Below are 18,191 nucleotides of genomic sequence, written 5' to 3'. Positions count from 1 at the left end.
CCTTCAAATCCTCCCCCCGCGTCACAGCCCCTGCCTCCCCTCCTTCTGCCTCATCCTCCTCAGTCAACTGTACAACCAGCACTTGATCCGATCCTGCAGGACATGGACATGGACATGGACATCATTCCTGTTTGAGTCTCTCTCTGTCTAATCGGGATGGGCGGGCTGGTGCCAGACAGGCTTGTGAGAAAGTCAGTGACCCCCCCCCCCCCTTGGGCCTCATATGAAGAACAAAGACCAGCAGACGCCCGTCGCTGAGCCCCCAGTTCTGCTTTGAAGAGTTGAGGAAGGCGTTCGAGAGAGAAACTGTCAGTTATAGCTTGGAAGGAAGGCACGGAGACAGTCTCCATTTTTTCCAGGTACAGAAGGGACGACGCGCAGTGGCTCCGGCGCCCCCTGCCAGCAGGTGACACGGGTGCTGACAGCCTCCCGGCCACCAGAGCCGTCAGTCAGGGCTCCACCGAGTGGCCTCCCTTGTCCCAGCTGTGTGATGAAGTCACAGCCCCTTTTCTGCGGGGCTGTCGTGGGCCAGACCCTGTGGTCTCATTTCATCCTCAGAGCAACTCCCCTTGGAACACGAGGGGATGCTGGCAGGGGGGGCCTCGCGTACTGTGACCTCAGGAGCCTGGGCCCAGGGCTGACGCGGAGTCTTTCTGGTTCCACGCCTTCGCACGGCGGCGCCCACACTCCCCCCGGGGCTCTGGTCCCCGAGCTGTCCTCCTCCTCCTCCTCCAGCCCTTCCTGCGTCCTCTGCCCTCTGACCCTCATCAACCCCAGCTTGCCTTCCGTAACCTCCCGGCTCTGCGTTTCCTTCCTCCGCGACCTCCTTCTTGGTGTCTGCTCCCATCTCTCAGTCCCAGAAGCCGCGATCTCGCATTGACAGTGGCCTGCAGGGTGCCTTCGTCTGGTTTCCCTGATGGCATCTTCAACCCAGCAGGTCCAAAAATGGATCAGGGTCTTCCCCGAAAACCAGTTCCACGTCCTGGCCATTTTCTCTGAGTCAGTGAGGCTGAAACTTACCTCTGACCGCCCCCTGGGCCCTCCCCACCTCCAGCCAGCTTCTGTTGTCGGGGCCTCACTCAGCTCCACCCCTTTTTCGCCATCCCCGCTGACAGGACGCTGCTTCTTGCGCCCGCTTCTCCGGACTCCCTGTTCCAGCCTGACTCCCGTCCAGCCCACCTCTGCGGCGTCACCGATTCATCGTTCCGATGCTCAGCTCAGATTACATCACTGCTCAGCGCACGAGACCTCGACAGATCCCTCTTGTTACCCAGCAAGGTCTAAACTCTGGTCTTCAGGATTCCGGGCCCTTACGACTCAGCCCCATCTCCAGCGACTCATCCGGGCATCCCCGGTGCCGAGTGGTCCAGGGGCGGCGGGGAGGGATCAGGGGCCCTCCCTGCACATTAACGCCCCCCTGTCTTTGTGGATGCTGCTTCCTTCTGTCCCCTAAGTCGGCCTGGTAAAAGCGTACCCATCCTCGAAGGCCTTTCTCCACTGTTGCCTCCTCCCGGAAGACTTCCCTGATTCCCTCAAACATACGACGGACCCATAGCACGAGGGTGGAGGTGGCGGCTCACGTTTGCCCCTGAATTGGGGTACCTGGTCACCCCTCTACTAAAGCGTACGTTCTTCGAGGGTAGGGATGGACGAATGTCCAGCCCACCCTGAACCTGGACTTTCACGGATGTAAATGTTTAGAAAACTGGCTCAAAATAAGAGTATGGTGGTAACTGTGGTCTTATAACTCAGAGATGGTCCTTTTAGAGATGTGAACATACTCCAGAAGAGTGGACGGGGGAGGTAAGCTCTGCGGGCGCTGAGGAGCGACCAGCTTGATGGGAGATTAACCCTAGCAAGGGGCTGGCCTCTCCCTGGTCAAGGTGTTTGCACCAGCGCTGCTGGATCTCAAAGAATGTCAAAGTTTGGGTCTTCAAAATCATTTGTGGACTTGTGGGTTGGTGTGAAAATGCCGTTCTGTAGGGAGCTACCTTTGGATTTTGATGAATGACTTTTGCGGCCAGCTCAGCTCAGCCAGCTATGCTCTGCTCTCTATATTTTGGCAGGTCTGTTCTTGAATGATAGGATTATGTGTAACTCGGACAAACATATCGTTAAGTGTGTATCACTTCTTTTATGTGGACTCTCGGATTAAATAAATCTATTCATAGAAGAATCCTAGCTGTATCTTTAGAAGATCTAACCAATTGGTATTGGCATTTTGAGAAACACTCTCCCTGAATTCTTTCATTCATTGAAAATTATGTTAAACCCCATAATATGCACAGTCATTTTTTTAAGATGTGGAGACATGACGAGGAATAAAATAACAATTTGAGTCGTGGCGGGGTGTGAGGGGGCGGGTGGCGGGGGTGTGAGGGGGCGGGTAGCGGAGTCCAGCTTTCCCTCCCTGAGGCCAAGGTATCTTAATGGAAAAGGACATCATCCCCCAAACCCACATTTCTTGCCCCATCAGCAGCAAATACAAAGATTTCCTTACTCCAGTGAGTTGCATGTTTCACACTCTTATGCTATGTTTAAGGTTTGAAATCCTGACTTGGCGTCAGAAAGGCAAACACACAAACAAGGCGACTGAAGGAGATTTGTTTTAGTTCACACTTCCTCTCCCTCCGACTTCCTTGTACTTTTGCCCCATCTCTCTCTCTCTCCATCTTTCTCTCCATCTCTCTCCTCTCTCTCTCTCTCTCTCTCCCTCTCTCCTGCTCCAGTTTCCAGCTCTCTCTCCTCCTGTAGACGTTCCAATCATGCAGACTTGACCTAATGCTGCCTGGGACCCCCTGACCCAACTCTTCCCCTGCCGACACCTCTCCACGTGGTCCTCAGAAGAGCCCACTCCCCGACCTGGACCCTGGTTTCCTCCCGGACTGGCCCCCCGCCCGCCCCCGCTTCGCTCTCGCTGCCTTTCAGTTCATTCTTTATTAGGAAGCACTGTGACCCTGTTAAGAAAATAGGTCAGATATGTCCCCACTTGACTCAGGGGAAAAGTCTCACTGTGTCCTGAAAACCTTCCTGGCTCTGTTCCCGGCTCCGCTGCCCTAGGCCGCCCCACACCACATCTCCCCAAGTCACCAGGCAGGGTGTGGTACCCAGCTATTTTCCCCACTGCTCACCTCGAAGGGCAGCTCCCTGGCCTCCAGGACCTCCTGCTCCGGCCCGGTCCTCCGTCTGAGGGACGTGCTGAGCTGTGTCCTTCACGGTCCCTCTGGTCCTCAGCCGCCCTGAGTCCCAGCTGCCCCAGTGCAGCTCACTCTCCAAGCTCCCTGCTCACCTCCTACTTCCCCGCTGGGCTTCCTGGAGTTGCCTCCCAGATAAAGGAATTGAACCCACATCCTTGCGGGGGCTGGTTATTTTCTCAGTCAGTACTTCCCTGGCTACTATTTAAAATGAAAACTCCAGCTTTGCCTCAATACTTCCTATCCGCTGTCCCATCTGTTGCTTTTCCACGCTTGTCCCTCTGTCGTTCCATTTACTGACCTTGTGTGTTGTCCGTCTTTCCTGCCAGAACGTAAGTGACCTGGGCGGTGAGGTCTGCTTGGCCCACTTCTGCTATCCAGACCCTAGAAGAAGAGTACCCTCCACACAGTAGGCATTCAATAAATCCTTTGTGAATCTTCTGTCCTGACAAAGTGGGACATTTCAAACAGGTGTAACGTTACAGGCTCTTGGAGCTGGAAGAAGCCTCAGATGGGCTTGAGCCCTACTTCTCAGTATGGAAATCCTGGGATGAACTTCCCGACTGGTAATCCATCACTTCCGTCCCCTTGAGTTATTCTTGGGATGGGGACTTGCAACTTCGCACCGCTGTTCCTCTGCTAGAGATCCCCTGTTCCATTCCACAGACGTTTCTAAGAGAACGCTGAGGCCCAGACGGACCTTATGCGGGAAGGAGGCTGGTCCCCCTGAAGCTCCAGGGGAGCTGTCTTCTCGTTGCTGGGTGGTTCGGGGTCCCGGATGGCATGTGAGGGAGGCTTAGGGCTCATGGAAGGGTTTCCCCAGCACCGCTGAGAACCTTCTGGAAGCAGCTCACTCAGTGAATGTAGGTAAGTCCTCAGGCAATCAGCCCAGGACTCCAAGAGGTGCCAGCCCGGGACGGAGCTAATGCGGGATGAACAAGCAGAAGAATGGAGACCTGAGGCTGATGGCAGGCGAGGGGGAAACACAGGACTCCTGGCCCCTCCAGGCCTGAAGCAGGCCCTGCCTCTGGACTGATGGTCAGAGGAGCCGCTATATTTCCTTCTTAATTAAACTAGTTTGGTACAGGACTTCCGCCACCCTAACTGATGCCCTCTCACTATGCAGGGGCGGGGCTGGAGGTGAGCGCGTGGTATACACTGTAGACACACTTCCAAGGAATAAGTCAACGGTGGTGGAATTTCTGCTGCTACAGCTCACGTTTGGTGTGGAGGTCGCCTTTCCATGGCACCCCTAAACCCTCATTACAATGAATCCTGACCTTCATTGATCTCTTTTGAATTTTATAAATGAACGCTAAGTAGGGAAATAGAGTAGCTTTATTTTATTTTCAGTAAATCAACTGGATTTCCTTATTTATACTGCTATCTACTTCCACGTGTTACATACATTTTGGAATAATCTTCTCTTTGGTATAGAAACTGAGTTGCCTTTTACAGATGACCAAGTAGCCCTACATTTTGCATTGTTGAGTTTAAATCACCTGACGCTTGATTTTATAGGGAACAAAGTTCTCTAAAATCACAAAGAAATACGTAAACTTAACATAATCCAAGAAGTTCATGGATACAGTCCAAATTATAATTCAGAACTGAAAAGGATGTATTAGGCTGAACTATCCAAAACCTAAGGCAGTACTACGGTGACAGATATATGAACCACACGTATCTAACTAGAAAATCCTGGCATTATTGTATATCTGAAGCAGCATTATGAATCTTCAATTTAAAAAAAAAATGATATTCGAAGATGCACATCGGGACACAGAGCCTGAGATTGGAGCAGGCGGATGGAAGCTGAGCTCTGTGGAACAATTTTGCAAACTGAGGGCTCAGGTTTCCGTGGTTTTAAACTTTAAGCCACTGTGATTCCCTCAAAATATATGATCTAAAACAAGTCAGCTTATTCTTAAAATGTGAGTTGTTTGCACGTTTTTCCAAACACTGCTGGAATAGGAAACAAGAAAAAGAAAGGAATAGGCTCGTGAATAGGCAGTGTTTTTCCAAACACTGCTGGAATAGGAAACAAGAAAAAGAAAGGAATAGGCTCGTGAATAGGCAGTGTTTTTCCAAACACTGCTGGAATAGGAAACAAGAAAAAGAAAGGAATAGGCTCGTGAAAAGAAAAGAAAGGGATGGCTGGCGGGGAGGAAAGAGATGGAGGCCCTTCCAGCAATTTCTCCTGCAGCCCAGCTCCCTTAAATTGCACTGCACAGTCATCTTTGGGGGAAGTGACGGGTGACTTTTTAAAGGCCACATTGGAGTGTGTGTTCTCTAGCACAGTACCAGCCAGGGAGGACAGGGTCCGGTGCAGACTCGGGAGAGATTCAATCCTGGAACCCTGCACGACGGCGCCTGGGGCCAGGGCGGAGCCGGAGGAATGAAGGGCCTTTGCAGAACCCAGCCAGCCTGCAGGCATTCCAGATCCGGGGAAAACACTTTAATTAATATGTAAAACAGCAGTGGGAAGAAAAGCCAGGTTAATTTCCAAACCACACCACTCTGGGCGGCATTCTGGTTGTGCGACCCGGGGACCCTTACAGGGCCTGCTGTTAAAGGCACAGAGGTGCTTTTGTGAGTCTGTGAGCCGCTTCTGAGGTGCTCAGAGCCCTTTGATCTGCTCCCCACCGTGGCATTCCTCTTCTTATGCTTAACAGCATTGCCTTTGACTGGCAGGCTGTTGTTTTTAATCTGCAATGCACCCTCCCCTTGGTGAGGCCATCAGAGGGCCTCCCAGTGGCTACGGGCAATTGTTTGGGACCAGCCTGAAAGCAGCGTTGATGGGGGGGAGAGCGGCTGCCTTTCTTTCTCTTTCCTGCTGCTTCCTTTTCGCTGCTGCTGGCTACCTTTGGAACGTGTGAAGCAGGTCGTCTTTCTGGGCTCAGGAAACCCTACTTGCCTGGGGTGAGACTGTAGCTTCTTTCCTGGGCTGAGGTCTCCAACCCTGGGCAGAGTGTATCACATCCCACTGTGCTGAGCGTCACGTGGTCCCTCCAAGGTGAGGTGCGTGAAGAAGCAGAGCTGACGAGACTTCCCTGGGTTGAACTGAAACAGCTTCCTTCCGTGCTGGACCGATTAACCCAATTAAAGAACACGGGCAAAGCACGGAGCTGATCTCCCTGTGCTATGCGGCTGCTTCCCACTGGCTACCTGTTTTACGTTTGGTAGTGTATATAAGTCCATGCCACTCTCTCACTTCGTCCCAGCTTACCCTTCCCCCTCCCCGTGTCCTCAAGTCCATTCCCTACATCTGCGTCTTTATTCCTGTCCTGCCCCTAGATTCATCAGAACCATTTTTTTTTTCTTTAGATTCCATATATATGTGTTAGCACACGGTATTTGTTTTTCTCTTTCCGACTGACTTCACTCTTTATGACAGTCTCTCGATCCATCCACATCTCTACAGATGACCCAATTTCATTCCTTTTTATGGCTGAGTAATATTCCATTGTATACATGTGCCACATCTAGAGGGGTGGGATAGGGAGGGTGGGGGGAGATGTGGGAGGGAAGGGATATGGGGATATATGTATACGAATAGCAGTAATTAAATGTTTACAGCATTGTAAAGCAATTATACTCCAAAAAAGATGTTTAAAAATAAATAAATAAATAAAGACATCAAAAAACACACAAAAGGACATGTGCAGCTAAGACTTGCCGACCTGTGAACGCATGTGCCCTCTGACTCTGCCCTCTCCCTGGCGTGTCTGCAGGCTGCCCTCCTCCTAGGCTCCCTGGAGAGAAGCCACAAGTGTTAAGAGTGACGTCCTATTCCTACCTCTCATTACCCAGTAAAACACCCAGTCCTGCCCAATGGACAGCATGCATCTCCAAAATCAGACAAGGATGTCTTCTTGGGTCACGGACATCTTTAAGAATGAAAACTCTCCCCAGGAAGAAAGGCAGACTTGCACACGTATGCAAAATCTGCCCACATTTTTACATTTTTTCACATGCCCCCTTCTAACCCAGTTACGCCGTCTCCTGCAGATTCTGCCCCGCTGTCCCATGTCCTCTGTTACTGCTGCCATTGGCACTCCGCCCGCCACCTGCCTCTCGCCTGGATTGTTACTCTCAACCCCCCAGCGTTGGCACTGGTTTCTTTTCCATCCGCGATGCTGGCAGGTGTCTTGCCGTGTGCCCCGGGGCTTCCCGATGGCCTTCACGATAAAGCCCAAGCACCAGCTTGGCCTCACGGTCCCAGGAGTTCCTCCCTTGCTCTGGGGATGCCAAATGCCCCGGGTTTTCCTGCACTTGGTCATTCTGCCCTCCTGCTTCTCCTTCTGCTACAGCCTGTTGCCTCTTTGTGAGTTGCCTTCTCCAACTGGGCAGCTCCTATTTGTCTAAGGCGCAGGCCCTTCTCACTCCCTCTGGGAATTCCATGCTCCGATGGACTCGTGAGCCTCCCAGGGGCACCCCGGGTCGACCTCTGTGCTCTACAGGGTTCAGCATTGTCACTACCTCCTTACCTTGACCTTGGGCTTCTGCAGTCACAGTTTCTGTCGTCTGTGTCCTCATCTCTAAACCTCCCAGGGCAGGGGCAGCCCCGGATTTCTACAGGGAGGACCTGTGGGAAGGTGGCGATCTGAGGAGGGCACTTGTTGTGAAGCTGAATTTCATGGCAAATGCGATTTTCTAACTTATATCCAGTATCTATTTGAGGGGGCTTGAGGGCTTGGAGATGACACGGGGCAGGAGCTAAGGCCCCATACCCCTACCCTGCAACTGTTACCAGATTGGTTGACCAGACCCATGCTGGGGTCCTAGCCCGGGTGGAGACCCCCTGTCTCGGTTGGGGAGGTTCTTTTTCCGATCAGATTCACGCAGCCAATAACAAAACTAATGCTGAGACTGGAACAGCACCAGGTTTATTCAGTGGCCAGAGAATGGGGAAGTGGGAACCTAGTTTGCAAATCAACTTCTCAACGCAGTTAGGGTGGAGACACCAAATATATAAGAAGGTCGAGGTAAAAGGGAGGGATTTGGAAAAGAGTGGGAGGAATACATGAGTTATCTGGAAACAGGGTTGTGGCTTGGGCCCAGAATTGATGCAACCCTCCTTTTCAGTCCTTGTTTTGGCTTTTCCGGTTGTTGTCATGGCAACTGGCAACTGCGAGGAGCCGGTGGGTGTGTCATTTAGCTAATGCGTCGCAATGAGCCTGTAATGGGGCTCAAGGTCCACTGGAAGTCGAATCTTCCGCCATCTTGGGTCACGGTGGTTTGAACCAGTTCTTGTTTTTTTCTCTTTGTAGCTTCCTCCTGAAACTTGGATAACAGTAATTGTTTTCTATTCAAGGGCGGGGCAGGGGTATGATTCTGGGGCGACAGCCTTGGTCACACGACTCTCGCCTTGGGAGTTGCTATGTCTCTGTGCACGGTCACATTGCCTGGCGTGGAAGGTGCTCGTTGAACATTTGTTGGATGAATAGATGGGTGACTCTGGAGGGACAGAGTGCAGACCTATGGGTGGAAAGCACGGAACCCAGGAGCCAGAAGGTGGGGGTTCCAGCCCAGCTCTGCCCGAGAGCCTCTCTCTCTCTCTCTCTCTCTCTCTCTCACACCTCTGCAGCCATGAGCCTCCCCGCTTTTACAGGAGGGTTGCCTCATAGGGTACCTCACACCTCCTCACTTTTCCATTGCTTCGTACTCACTCCTCCACTCAGTGTATAAGCATGCGGCGACCCATCCTCCTAGAACACGCCCCCCTCCAGGCTCCACGCCAGCCACCTGACATCCACACCCTGTATCCGGGGGTGTACACCCCACCCCCAGGACAACCGCCTGCAGCATCTACTCATTCCTTTTCCAGCTTAGTTTCCCTCCCGTCTCCATCCCCTGCTGAAACAACTCACCCGTCTTCTCCATGGGCAGATCCAAAGGACGCTCCTAAGCCCACAGCCCTGGACCCCTGGGAGGAGTTTTCAACCACTGGCCACATCCTGCTTCTCTAGGAACACCGTATGCAGTGGGCCACTGCCCATGAGAACTGTCCCCTCATCCACTGTTCTCCTTACTCTGATCTCCTGTGATATCTTTTTCGGCCATTCTTTCTCCATGCATTTAGCAAAGGTGAGGATGCATGACATGTCCAAGTCTTCAAATTTTTCTTCAAAGAGTTCATCGTCTGTCATTTTCCTCTTCTTTACTAGAGTTTTGTGTTGTTTTCATTGCGGTGTTCTCCAGTGGCCACATCTACGCTTCCAGCCCCCTCCTTTCTCTGTGGCCTGGACTCCTATGGCTAACTGCTTCCTGTGTAAATGGCGGCCACTCAGATTCCATATCTCCAGCAGTGCTTTCCACTGTTCAGCACTCACGGCGTCAAATACGACTTCTGTCTGTGGAGCTTCAAATTTCCTCTTTCTTGTAAGCATCAGGGAGATACTAACAAACACAAAACAAAACTAAAACACCCCCCAAGTCACCTCTGTAGGGAAAAGCTTCTCATTAGAAAATAACTGTTTGCTTGCGATGTACAGAAAGACTTTAACTTTTTCATGAAAATAATTCAAAACTATCTTGGTTTTGTTTCTTTCATTTTAATCAAAGTCTAGGCAGAGAAAGGGCATTTATTAGCTCATGAAAGTAAAGACTCCATGGTTGACCTAGAGCCGTGGTTTTCAAGGGGAACTTGCATCAGCCTCACCTGGAGGACCCCACCTCCAGACTTCCCAATTCACTGAGTCTGGGGTGGCTGAAATTTGCACTTCCAACAAGGTCCAAAGGGATGTTACTGCTGCTGCCCTGGGTATCCCACTCTGAGAACCAGTGGCCCTGAGATCCCATCACTGCTGGATCCCAGGGATGAAATTCCTAGGAGTCTATTTCCTCTCCTCACCTCTCCATGTTGTATTCCAACTTCTGGGTTGAAGTCCTGACACAGTAAGCTCCCGGCGGTCCCAGGCCTACATTCCCTTCAGAGTTAGCAATTTCAAGAAGAGATTTTCCCAACATCGTACAAAGTTTCCTCCAGATGATTCTGGTTCTGTATGGTTTGCATGCTCAGTCCCAGACCAGTCACTGGGGGACCCTGTGGGGTAGCCTGATTCTGCAGAGTCCGCCCTATGTGCCAGCTCTCCTGCCCACCCGCCTTCAGAATCCTAGTGAAAGGAAGGACGTTAGGGTGGACGAAATGTTGTATGTATCGATGTGTATTGAGCTGGGCAACGTACTCAGTCTCACAGAGCCTCATTTCACTTATCCAGCTAACTGATTCAATAATACTACATTCCAGGATCATTGCGGGGATTATCACCTGCTTAAAATAGCCAGCACATTGCCTGCCACATAAAGTATGTGGAATAAAAGATAGTTAGTTATTAGGGGCGATTGCTTCGTCCTGGACCCCTACCTCTCCCAGTAAAGGTGACTCCTTAGATGTCTGGGAACTGACAGAGTGCAGCCCCATTGAGGATAACCTCCCCCATCATTCGTCCTCACCCATCTCTTACTCCTTGACCAGTGACCGCAGCCCTCCATCCATTCATGTGAGGGCTGAGGGTCTCCACTGGAAAATGAAGCGTATGTTTAAGAAGCACTCACCTAATTAGCACCCTTCAAGATCTGCTTCCATTTGGTCAGAGATGCTGAGGCCCAAAGGGGCTCCTTCCTGCTGCTAAAGTTCATTTTTGTGTGGCTTTGCTATTTCTTCCTTGTTGAAGTTTTTCTCCAAGACTTTGGATATTCACAGGTCTGGAAGAAGGCTGTGAGGTTGAATTTTCCCTCCTGTTGGAGCTGATGATGTCAGCTCTGTACCTCTTTCTTGCAGGTCCCTCCTCTGAGCTTCCACACGGAGAGCATCTCTGTGAGGCTTATATTAGGGCAATTAGGGTACTCCCTTGTTTGGGAGGCCTTTGCTTCTTGGTGTGGACTTCCTTCTATCACAGCAGCCTGAAGGATCATAATAATAATAACTTGTTTGCTGAGCACTTCTGTGCCGGCCTTGAAGCCTCACAGAGCCTGTGAGGTTGATATCCCATTTTACAGACGAGGAAGCCAAGGCTTTGTAAGATAAATGTCTCACTGGAGGCACAGCCATCGGGTCCCTCCAGACCTGGGCTGTGTTTCGCCCTCGCGGAACAGGGAATGTTCAGTTGATGTTGTTGTTCTCAATTGGATCACATATAAATTCTCTCTCCCTCCAATATTCAGTGAGGTTCCTGGCAGTCACTGAAGGCTCATGGCCTAATTGTTGCCAGGGGTGATTTTCTCAAATCGCTACTCTGGGCCCAGGGCCATCACACCGATTTACCATGCTGAAGAGATGCCTTTGTTAGTACAGAGGCAACCTCAGGTAATCCACCCTTTGATCCACCTCTGAGGCTAAGCACCAAATTAATTTTAGGAGTTGCATAAGGAAGGGCTGACCTTTCTGTTTTCTCTGGGAGTGGCAGCCAGCAGTGAGCTTGTGGGGCGGGCAGCTCTGCCTTTGTCCCTGCCCTCGCCCCAGAGTGGAGCCGTTTTGGGGTGGGTCGAGGGTCCTGCACCAATGTCATGGGCAAGTTGCAAGGACTTAGAATGGCCGGAAGCTTAAAATACTGGGCTTCAAATCCCAAGGAGTCCTACTGTCCTGTCCTATATATCAGAAAATTTAACACCCCACTTCCTTTCTTGGCAGATAGATTTACGTACTTGAGTTACATTTTAATGGTTTAAGAAAGTTAAAAATAATCAATTTGGGGGTGCCTACATGGTTTTATACACTTCCTGCAATTCTGCTTTTGTCTGATGTCAGGCTCGGAACCAAGTGAATGAATGAATGAGTGGATGAATGAAGGCTCTGAACCTAAAGAAATCAAACACTTGAGAATAGAAATGATGATAAATGTGTAATTGAATTTCTATTTAAGGTCAATTAGAGCTTCTTAAAGGTTTGGGGCTAATTGGAAAACATTCACAATTTATGGAGAAAATAAATCACACATTTTGGTGTATCTGACACCACACCTTACCTATCTGAGAAGATTTTAAATTGCTCTTCTGAAAAGGGAACCCTCCTACACTGCTGGTGGGAATGTAAATTGGTGCAGTCACTATGGAGAACAGTATGGAGGTTCCTTAAAACACCTAAAATAGAGCTACCATATGATCCAGCAATCCCACTCCTGGGCATATATCTGGAGAAAAACATGGTTTGAAAGGTTAGACGCGCCCCAATGTTCATTGCAGTGCTGTTTACAATAGCCAAGACATGGAAGCAACCTAAATGCCCATCAACAGATGAATGGATAAAGAAGATGTGGTACATATATACAATGGAATATTACTCAGCCATAAAAAGGAATGAAATAATGCCATTTGTGGCAACATGGATGGACCTGAAGATTATCGTACTAAGTGAAGTAAGTCAGACAGAGAAAGACAAATATCATATGACACCACTTATATGTAGAATCTAAAAAAATGATACAAGTGAATTTTATTTACAAAACAGAAACAGACTCTCAGACATAGAAAACAAAACTTACAGTTACCAAAGGGGAAGAGGCGGAGGGATAAATTAGAAATTTGGGATAAATGGATACACACTACTATATAAAAAATAGATAAACAACAAGGACCTACTGTATAGCACAGGGAACCATATTCAATATCTTGTAATAAACCATAATGGAAAAGAATATATACATATGTATATATACATACATATATGTATTTATATATATATATAAATCACTGTGCTGTACACCAGAGACTAACACAACATTGTAAGTCAACTATACTTCGATTTATAAAATAAATAAATAAACTTGGGAGTACAAATTTAGAGAATAAAATAAAATGGCTCTACTGTAACCTAGATCTGTCCTCTCTGTGACTGGGAGATTCAGGGCTCTACCTGGACCCGCATGAGTTATACTGGCGCTCAAGTTGTTTCGCCGGACTACCTTTCTAACCAGCTTGTCTTTCCTTTTCCCCTGTTTTTTCTTTTTCTTTTTTGGGAAGAATTACCTGAGGAGGGGGGGACTCCCAGCACATCTGACTGAGAGTTGAATTTAAGGGAGCCTGGAGGTGACACCTTCAGATTGAATTTTGCCTGTTAATGGAAGTCCATATACATCAAGGCTCACACAGCTCTTCTATGAATAAAATATTATACCTGGAGGCAGGAGGATGTGCTGTATTTTACTACCTTCATTAATCTGCAAGTTTGCTGTTCAAGGCAGAGGCTGCCCATCATGGTAGAGGGGAGACGTTCTGCCATTTTCACAGATCAAGAAAATGTTTTTTTCTTTTGTAAAAGAGCATCTCTTTGCTCTGATAAATGCCTCACTGCACTTGTTTGAGGATTTACAAAATTACTTAGTCATATCCAGCTTCAGGTCTTGGCTAAGTCCTTGAACCCTATCTTCAGGTGATGATCACCCAGCACTCAGTATCACCTTTTACTGATTACCTTTTACTCAGATCAGACGCGGTATTATTACAAAGACCCCTGTGTGGTCAACAGAGTAAAGACTGGATCCGCAGACATGGCCCCAGACTGGTCGCTGTGAACGAAGGGATGACGGGAAAATCTAAGCTGAAGTCCAGGTCTTGGGCAAGACAGTTACCGCGAACTCTGGAAAATTCGATACCTTAAATATTTTGGTATGGTCCAGTCAAACAGCGTTTGTGACCTAGTCTGACAGTTATTCAGGATGTGCAGTAGGGTGATTTTTCTTATAAACCATCTTATCAACCAAGCAGATTCTTCCATGGGGCGATCTGCTCTGTTCTGCAGCCCTCAGCAGTTCTTCCTTAGAACTGAAAAAAATAATCCTGCTCTGGAAAAAATTCAATGTACTTCTCTCACAGAGACATAGATTTACTATGTCACAGAACAGATGCCGTAGAAATCTCTAAATTGATCACACTGATCATATCTCCATTTGACTGAGAGATCTTAGGGTAAATAAAGTGTAGCTCCAAGGAGGAGCCGTCAGATTACTTCGGTTATTGTTTTAATAACAAATTCAGCAATCTGAGAAAGTAGAATAAGAAAAACCCACAGCACACTGAAATAGATTTCAGGAATCTTGCCTGTAGTGATGTCTCGTGGAGACTGTTTTCCTGGTGTTTTTGAAACTGTGGTTCTCTACTGGCAGTTTCGAAAATAAAAGCTTTGAATTTGGCTCCATTTGGGGTTCAGCAAATTAGCGCAATTTGTTCTGGTTTGTGTTTGAGGTTCTGTTTGGTGCAAGTCCCAGGGTGGATGCCATGGTTGTGAACAGGGCCCACTTCATCTGAGCACGTAAATAACAGGAGAGGCTTGATGGGCAGCACACAGCTGTAATTACCCCACCGCATCTGCATTCGCGTCCGTGACTCTGCGTTCCCACCTCGAGGGGAGAGCGGGCTTCTCTCTCTAGATATTCAGGCTGAGCCTAAGGAGAGAGAGCGAGGGTGTCAGTTAGGGGGTAAATACAGCCGTCCAGATGCTTGACCTCCACCCCCAGCCCGGCACACCTGCCGAGGGGTCAGACACACACCTGTCAGTGCTTGTGTTTGCCATTGGGACGATGTGGAGGTTTCTAAAAGGGAGGGCACCGATTAGCATCACCGAATGCCTCTCTCCTGCCAGGCAGCGCGCTCAGCCCTTCTTCCACCCACGTGAACTTTGCAGTTACACCAGCTCTGCTGGAGGTCATATTGCCTGCATTTTCACGTTTGAGGAAAATCAGACTCAGAGGGGACTCAGATCTGAAAGTCCTACGGCAGTCAGTGACGAAGTTCATTCAAATGCTTTTCGGCTCCCAAGTGGTTCTGCTTTCGTTCTCGTGGCCTCCGTAAATACAGGTAGATGGTAGCGCGTAAATTGTAAACTTCAGCATTTTTACAGGCCAAACATCTGTGAAAACCACAGTAGTATGATTATAAAAATCTGATGTAAATCAAATATTTTAATATGGTACAACCAAAGCCAGCCACCTGTCTTATCTGAACATAGCCTTTGATTGGCCAAGCAAGATTTTTGTTGAATATGATCGTAGCTAGTAAACCTGCTATTTTTTGGAAATACTTGCCCTCATCCTTGCTGCAAGAATGGCCTTTTCTGAATGAAAAGATATATGATGGAGCCACAGTCTAGTTTTTTGTTCACCAGAAGTGGGCCGACCCATGGGAGTAGGGAAGGCTATTCATGTAGTAGAGAAGGACCTTTGTATTCTATTGTGAGTTCATCACTAAGGAGATGCTGCTTATAAGCTTAATTCCTACATACTGGCCCATCTCTGGGAACTGTGCCTCCCAGCTTATGAGCGTTAGGCTAAGATACCTTTGTTTAGCTCACAGGAGACATCCTGACCAGGCCCACCTGTGAATGGCTGCAGGAAGGAAGCAATTAACATATCCCCTCCTAAGTCTGACCAGAACCAGGACTTTTACCCCTGACCCTTTTCGTATAAAAGAAGCCTGAATTCTAACTCAGGGAAGATGGGTCTTTGGGACAGTAGTCCACCATCTTCTCAGTCTGCTGGCTTTCTGAATAAAGTCACTCTTCCTTGTCCCAACAGCTGGTCTCTTGACCTACTGGCCTGTCACGCGGCGAGCAGTATAACAGGAGGTGGGTAAGACACATCACTATTCATCCAATCAAGTAAACCCTAAGTTCAGGCAGGGACTCCATTACAATCTATGTACAGATTTATATGAATCTCTATTTTCATTTGCTGTGGGTTAGTTAAATCAAGCAGACAGAATATGCTGCCAAAACAGAATATGAGTTAAAGAAATAAATGAAATATTTACAGCAGCTGTGATTATTACTTTTAGTATAGAGTAAAACTCTTGCAGTGTGGTTTGCGCTAGCGATTTTTTGGTTGTTTTTTTTCATTTTTTTTTTTAAACAAAGGGACAATATTTTTATTTTGTTTTTTGTATTTCGTGGTTTATACTCCTAGGTTTTCCTACTAAGTTTACTCACAATTCTAACTCACCTTCCTTGGCTATGTCTTCCTATATCGTTACAGTCACCCTTCAAATGAACAAAATGGTCCCTTTGAACCGTGGAATAGGTGAACGACCTTTTGGAATAAATACACACTCTTGCAACGCAGCCAGAAAAATCAAACAAATTGCAGCCAAATAAAAAGTGATTGGTTCAATGGAGGTACACCTGTCAAATCGAGGCTGCCAGCTGGGAAATTCTTACGCATTCTCCTAAGCGGCTTTTGTATAAAGTATTGAGGCTGTGTGCATCTGTAAGCAGCCATCACTCTGATATTTAAAGAGCTTTGTTCTTTTCTTTTTCCTTCCTGGAATGGAGACACAAGAGACCAGGGTTTACATATTGAAAACGAGAAACCAAATCAAACAGTGGCTTATTCTTTAAAGTAAGCAGAGCGAAGGCTTTCCACGGTAGATGTAACCAAGAGCTGCCTCTCTGCAGACAGAGGGGGGGTTAGGAAAACAAAAATCTCTTCCACTGAAATAATTATCTTGAATTAACTGAACTGCTTTTAATGTTTTTCGTTTGCACAGAATTTTAAAGGTAAATGATGCTGACAAATGCTGATGAGAAAATGGGAAAGACTGGTTTATAGATTGGGGGTGGGGCTCTGAAAGACCTCCCCTCTCACTTTGCCTTCATGGACCCTACGTCTCCTTCAAAGCCCTGCTGGGACCCCTCCTCTTCAGGGAACCCCCTGAGCCCCCTGATCCTTTGCAACGTCTGACTTCCACAAGGTCAGCAATCAGTGTATCCACGTGGTCACTTGGTTTAGCCTTTTCTCTTTAGCTGATGACTTGGGGACAAGGCAGGCTCCATTCAGGGTTCAGAGTTGAAAACTGAAATTTGATTAACTCTCCCTTTATGCGTATCGTCCCCGGCACACCGTCTGTGCTGCAGGCAGCAGGACAGCTTCGTGTCTGTCTCTGCCCTCCCAGCCTCCAGTGGATGTGGAAAGGAGGCCACGTGACTGCACTCTGACTTTAAAAGTTTCTTCAGATATTGGAACAAAATCAGACATTGTCTCCAACAGGTGGTAAAACTCGATCCTTCGGCCAACCAGCTGAGGGTGACTGAGCTGTCTGCAGAATCGCCCCAGAGCCATGCCTGCTGCCAGTTTGCAGAGGACTTGACCTCTGCTCTGGGTTCTGTGTGTCCAGACGCCAGGGCTGGTCAGGGTCTGGGAGCGGATACGTTGCTGTTGTTTGGCTTCTCAGGTCTGACCCTGGTGCAGCCATTCCGTGTCCTAACAAGGTCCAAGCTCTTCCAAAGAGGATCCGTTGTCCACAGTAGGCAGTGTCGCAATGGGAGCCGGATGTTTCCTGATGAGATCACTGGATCTTCAAAACCCCATGACCGGTCCTTTATCAAAGTCCTTGAACAGAATACGATCAAGGAGTTCAAGACCCGTTGTTAGCCCAGGTATTGCCAATTCAGCTATTCATCCTAAAGACAAATTCTTGTTTTGGATTCCATCTACATTTATTATAAATATTGCACAAAGCACTAATTTTCTCCTTCTCCAAAAGCAATGGGATCTCTCTTTTACTAGTCTTTATGAAGTTCTGAGAACTGTTAAATACTCAAATCCCATTGTGTGTGTGAGACCAACTGTGAATTCTAAGTGTAGAACTAAACTCTAACTATAGGCTCAGTGTTTTACCCTGGTGATTAGCTCAGGGGCAGGGCATCTCCATTAAGTGGGGGCTGTGAGGCTGGACCACAGTATTCAGAAATAGATGTGGTATGAAGAATGACTACTAGTGTGTGAGTATAGATAGATAGTGTGTGAATGTGATACAGGGCATGTATGTGGTGTATATGCATAGTGATGTCTATATTATATAAGTACATATGTGTGTATGTGTACACACACACACACACACACACACACACACACACCCTAAATACATATTTCAGTCCTTTTGGATATGCTTTCTATTTTTTTGCAAAATGCATATTTTATCATCCCAAGAAAATATTTGTCTCATAAAAGTGTACTGACATATTTAGGTTGGTAATTCAAACATGATTTTCCTTGAAAACAAAGC

Source organism: Balaenoptera ricei, chromosome 18 (genome assembly GCF_028023285.1).
Source record: "Balaenoptera ricei isolate mBalRic1 chromosome 18, mBalRic1.hap2, whole genome shotgun sequence".
Classification (NCBI taxonomy): domain Eukaryota; kingdom Metazoa; phylum Chordata; class Mammalia; order Artiodactyla; family Balaenopteridae; genus Balaenoptera; species Balaenoptera ricei.
Note: the sequence above shows the minus strand (reverse complement) of the source record.